We start from the raw sequence: 6,503 nt of genomic DNA, 5'->3' as shown, positions 1-6,503 counted from the left end.
CTTCCTTTGTTGTTTTCTTCAATGTTATAGGAAGTTTTCTCAATTATATTCTCTAATCTTTCTATTAAATTAAAAATTTTGAAATTTTTGACAATTTAATTTCCAAGGAATATTCACTCTTCTCTTTTGTCATTAAAAAAATTCCTGGTTTTCTGATTTCACCTTATGGATATAAAGTCTTTTCAAGTCTCTGATTCTTTGAATTCTCTCTGTCTCTTATGGTGTGTTTTTCTATTTTTTTCCTCAAATATCTGTTCATCTTAGTTGTCCATTAATTTTTAAAGATGAATAAATAGAAATGATGCTTTATGAGGTTTTTGTCTATCTTTTTTTCCTCAAATGTTGGTTCATATTTAGCTGTCAATTCATTTTTAAGAATGTGGAACAGAAATGCTATCAGTTTCTGTGTATGGGAGCAGGTCTACCAACTGGCAAGCTTCTCTCCAGGGTATCCCTAAACAAGAAGACCTGACTCTGGGATGTACACATATACCTCCTGCCCTGTTCTTCCCAAAATAAAATAATTAATTTCTTTAGAGGGAAAACTTGCTTTCTGGGGTGGAGAGGTGCCGCAGTTAAGCCTGGAGTACTGCCTGGAAGACGCATGCCTTATTCCATCATTACCTACCCTGTGTACTTTGGGCTGTGGACATCTCTGCTTGGGTGCACCTATTAATGTACTGAAATTTGCCATAAACGTTTCATTTTCCTGAAATTTGTCAAAATTTCTTCTTCAAAGACAGCATCCCTATTATTCTCTTCATTATTATTTATTTTATGATTTAAAAAATCTTCTGTCATTTTGAAAGGATCATAGGAAGGAGGGAAGTCCTATTCTTGAACTCAGTTCACTATCTTGAAATGGAAGCCTCTGAAATGTTAGTCTGGCAGTCTACAGTCCATACTCTGAGAGTGTCACCTTAAGGCTTTGCCTGTGATGCCTCTAAAACTTCTCCAGAGTCATTCATGCAAAAAAAAACAAAAAACAAAAAATAAAAAACTCAGGTAATTTGATGAAGAAATCTTCCCAGCTGGAAGTTGTATATTTGGAGACAAAATAACCAATGCTATGTTCAGTCAAAAAATAAATGGAATGAATGGAATTTTTCTCAGAACTAGAACAAAAAAATTTAAAATTTATATGGAAAAACAAAAGACCCCAAATAACCAAAGCAATCCTGAGAAAGAAAAATGGAGCTGGAGGTATCAGACTCTGTGACTTCAGACTATACTACAAAGCTAGAATCATCAAAACACTATGGTACTGGCACAAAAGCAGAAATATAGATCAATGGGACAGGATAGAAAGCCCAGAAATAAACCCATGCACCTATGGTCAACTAATGTACCACAAAGGAGGCAAGAATATACAATGGTGGAAAGACAGTCTCTTCAATAAGTGGTGCTGGGAAAAATGGACAGCTACATGTAAAAGAATGAAATTAGGACATTCTGTAACACCATACACAAAAATAAACTCAAAATGGATCAAAGACCTAAATGTAAGGCCAGACACTATAAAACTCTTAGAGGAAAACATAGATAGAATATTCTTTGACATGAATCACAGCAATGTCTTTTTGCGTCCACCTCCTAGAATAATGAAAATAAAAACAAAAATAAACAAATGGCACCTAATGAAACTTAAAAGCTTATGTGCAACAAAGAAAACCATAAACAAAACAAAAGACAACCCACAGAATGGGAGAAAATATTTGCAAATGAGGAGACCAAGGGTTTAATCTCCAAAATATACAAACAGCTCATGCAGGTCTACATCAGAAAAACAAACAACTGAATAAAAAAATGGGCAGAAGATCGAAATAGACATTTCTCCAAAGAAGACATACAGATGGCCAAAAAGGACATGAAAATATGCTCAACATCCTTAATTATCAGAGAAATGCAAATTAAAACTATAATGAGGTATCACCTCACACCGGTCAGAATGGCCATCATCAAAAAGTTTACAAACACTAAATACTGGAGACGGTATGGAGAAAAGGGAACTCTCCTACACTGTTGGTGGGAACATAAATTGGTACAAACACTATGGAGAACAGTATGGAGATTCCTTAAAAAACTAAAAATAGAACCATCATATGATCCAGCAATCCCACTCCTGGGCATATATCCCATTAAAACCATAATCTGAAAAGATACATGCACCCCAATGTTCATTGTAGCACTATTTACAATAGGCAAGACATGGAAGCAAACTTAATGTCCATCAACAGAGGAATGGATAAAGAAGATGTGGTACATATATACAGTGGAATATTACTCAGCCATAAAAAAGAATGAAATAATGCCATTTGCAGCAACATGGATAGACCTAGAGATTATCATACTAAGTGAAGTAAGTCAGACAAAGACAAATATCATATGATAACACTCATATGTGGAATCTAATTAAAAAATGATACAAATGAACTTATTTACAAAACAGAAACAGACTTACAGATATTAAAAACAACCTTTGGTTACCAAAGGGGAAATGTTGGGGGGAGGGATAAATCAGGACCTTTGGATGAACATACACACACTACTATATATAAGATAGATAACCAACAAGGACCTACTGCAAAGCACAGGGAACTCTACTCAATATTCTGTGATAACCTATATGAGAAAAGAACCTGAGAAAGAGTGAATGTATAACGGAATCACTTTGCTGTACACTTGAAAGTAACTCAACATTGTAAATCAATTATACTCCAAAAAAATTAAAAATAAAAAAAGAAAAAGAAATGAGATGGTTTATACCTTTGTACATTTGATTTTTTGATACATAGCAGTATAGATATTAATGAAAATAAACTGATTTTTTAAATGAATGTAAATGAGTGTATATGTTTACATAATGTTAACTTTTTTTTTGAATTTTTGAATTTTATTTTATTTATTTGTTTTTACAACAGGTTCTTATTAGTCATCAATTTTATACACATCATTGTATACATGTCAAGCCAATCGCCCAATTCATCACACCCCCACCCCCACCAGCCGCTGCTCTCCCCCTTTGGTGTCCATACATTTGTTCTCTACATCTGTGTCTCAATTTCTGCCCTGCAAACCGGTTCATCTGTACCAATTTTCTAGGTTCCACATATATGTGTTAATATACGATAATTGTTTTTCTCTTTCTGACTTACTTCCCTCTGGATGACAGTCTCTAGATCCATCCACATCTCAACAAATGACCCAATTTCGTTGCTTTTTATGGCTGAGTAATATTCCATTGTATATACGTACCACATCTTCTTTATCCATTCGTCTGTCGATGAGCATTTAGGTTGATTCCATGACCTGGCTATTGTAAATAGTGCTGCAATGAACATTGGGGTGCATGTGTCTTTTTGAATTATGGTTTTCTCTGTGTATATGCCCAGTAGTGGGAATGCTGGATCATATGGTAATTCTATTTTTAGTTTTTAAGGAACCTCCATACTGTTCTCCATAGTGGCTGTATCAATTTACATTCCCACCAACACTGCAAGAAGGTTCCCTTTTCTCCACACCCTCTCCAGCATTTGTTGTTTGTAGATTTTCTAATGATGCCCATTCTAACTGGTGTGAGGTGATACCTCATTGTAGTTTTGATTTGCATTTCTCTAATAATTAGTGATGTTGAGCAGCTTTTCATGTGCTTCTTGGCCATCTGTATGTCTTCTTTGGAGAAATGTCTATTTAGGTCTTCTGCCCATTTTTGGATTGGGTTGTTTGTTTTTTTTAATATTGAGCTGCATGAACTGTTTATATATTTTGGAGATTAATCCTTTGTCCGTTGATTCATTTGCAAATATTTTCTTCCATTCTGAGGGTTGTCTTTTCGTTTTGTTTATGGTTTCCTTTGCTGTGCTAAAGCTTTGAGGTTTCATTAGGTCTCATTTGTTTATTTTTGTTTTTATTTCCATTACTCTAGGATGTGGATAAAAAAAGATCTTGCTGTGATTTATGTTAAAGAGCGTTCTTCCTATGTTTTCCTTTAAGAGGTTTACAGTGTCTGGTCTTACATTTAGGTGTCTAATCCATTTTGAGTTTATTTTTGTGTATGGTGTTAGGGAGTGTTCTAATTTCATTCTTTTACATGTAGCTGTCCAGTTTTCCCAGCACCACTTATTGAAGAGGCTGTCTTCTCCATTGTATATTCTTGCCTCCTTTATCAAAAATAAGGTGACCACATGTGTGTGGGCTTATCTCTGGGTTTTCTATCCTGTTTCATTGATCTATATTTCTGCTTTTGTACCAGTACCATACTGTCTTGATTACTGTAACTTTGTATTATAGTTTGAAGTCCAGGGCCTGATTCCTCCAGCTCCATTTTTCATTCTCAAGATTGCTTTGGCTATTCAGGGTCTTTTGTGTTTCCATACAAATTGTGAAATTTGTTCTAGTACTGTGAATAATGCCATTGGTAGTGTGATAGGGATTGCACTGAATCCGTAGATTGCTTTGGGTAGTATAGTCATTTTCACAATGTTGATTCTTCCAATCCAAGAATATGGTATATCTTTCTATCTGTTTGTATCATCTTTAATTTCTTTCTTCAGTGTATTATAGTTTTCTGCATACAGGTCTTTGTCTCCTTAGGTAGGTGTATTCCTAGGTATTTCATTCTCTTTGTTGCAGTGGTAAATGGGAGTTTTTCCTTAATTTATCTTTCAGATTTTTCATCCTAGTGTATAGGAATGCAAGAGATTTCTGTACATTAATTTTGTATCCTGCAACTTTACGAAATTCATTGATTAGCTCTAGTAGTTTTCTGGTGGCATCTTTAGGATTATCTATGTATAGTATCATGTCATCTGCAAACAGTGACAGTTTTACTTCTTCTTTTCCAATTTTTATTTCTTTTTCTTCTCTGATTGCAGTGGCTAGGACTTCCAAGACTGTGTTGAATAATGGTGAGAGCGGACATCCTTGTCTTGTTTCTGATTTTAGAGGAAATGCTTTCAGTTTTCACCATTGAGAATGATGTTTGCTGTGGGTTTGTCATGTACGGCCTTTAACATGTTGAGCTAGGTTCCCTCTATGCCTACTTTCTGGAGAATTTTTATCATAAATTAGTTTTGAATTTTGTCAAAAGCTTTTTCTGCATCTATTGAGATGATCATATGGTTTTTATTCTTCAGTTTGTTAATATGGTGTATCACATTGATTGATTTGCGTATATTGAAGAAACCTTGCATCCCTGGGATAAATCCCACTTGATCAGGTGTATGATCCTTTAAATGTGTTGTTGGATTCTGTTTGCTAGTATTTTGTTGAAGATTTTTGCATCTGTATTCATCAGTGATATTGGTCTTTAATTTTCTTTTTTTGTAGTATCTTTGTCTGATTTTGGTATCAGGGTGATGGTGGCCTCATAGAATGAGTTTGCGAGTGTTCCTTCCTTTGCAATTTTTTGGAAGAGTTTGAGAAGGATGGGTGTTAGCTCTTCTCTAAATGTTTGATAGAATTCACCTGTAAAGCCATCTGGTCCTGGACTTTTGTTTGTTGGAAGATTCTTAATCACAGTTTCAATTTCATTACTTGTGTTTGGTCTGTTCATATTTTCTATTTCTTCCTGGTTCAGTCTTGGAAGGTTATACCTTTCTAAGAATTTGCCCATTTCTTCCAGGTTGTCCATTTTATCGGCAAAGAGTTGCTTGTAGTAGTCTCTTAAGATGCTTTGTATTTCTGCCATGTCTGTTGTAACTTCTCCTTTTTCATTTCTAATTTTATTGATTTGAGTCCTCTCCCTCTTTTTCTTGAGAGTCTGGCTAATAATTTATCAATTCTGTTTATCTTGTCAAAGAACCAGCCTTTAGTTTTATTGCTCTTTGCTATTGTTTTCTTTGTTTCGGTTTCATTTATTTCTGCTCTGATCTTTATGATTTCTTTCCTTCTGCTAACTTGGGTTTTGTTTGTTCTTCTTTCTCTAGTGCCTTTAGGTGTAAGGTTAGATTGTTTATTTGAAATTTTTCTTGTTTCTTGAGGTAGGTTTGTATAGCTATAAACTTCCCTCTTAGAACTGCTTTTGCTGCATCGCATAGGTTTTGGATTGTCGTGTTTTCATTGTCATTTGTCTGTAGGTATTTTTTGATTTCCTCTTTGATATCTTCAGTTATCTCTTAGTTGTTTAGTAACATGTTGTTTAGCTTCCCTGTGTTTGTATTTTTTACGTTTTTTTCTCTGTGATTCATTTCTAATCTCATAGCGTTGCGGTCAGAAAAGATGCTTGATATAACTTCGATTTTCTTAAATTTACTGAGGCTTGATTTGTGACCCAAGATTGGATCTATCCTGGAGAATGTTCTGTGCACACTTGAGAAGAAAGTGTACTCTGCTGTTTTTGGATGGAATGTCCTATATATATCAATTAAATCTATCTGGTCTATTGTGTCATTTAAAGCTTGTGTTTTCTTATTAATTTTGTTTGGATGATCTGTCCATTGGTGTAAGTGAGGTGTTAAAGTCCCCCACTATTATTGTGTTTCTGTCGATTTCCTCTTTTAAAG

Source organism: Balaenoptera physalus, assembly GCF_965194825.1.
Source record: "Balaenoptera physalus genome assembly, chromosome: 6".
In the NCBI taxonomy this organism is placed as follows: Eukaryota; Metazoa; Chordata; class Mammalia; order Artiodactyla; family Balaenopteridae; genus Balaenoptera; species Balaenoptera physalus.
This window is presented reverse-complemented; position numbering follows the sequence as displayed.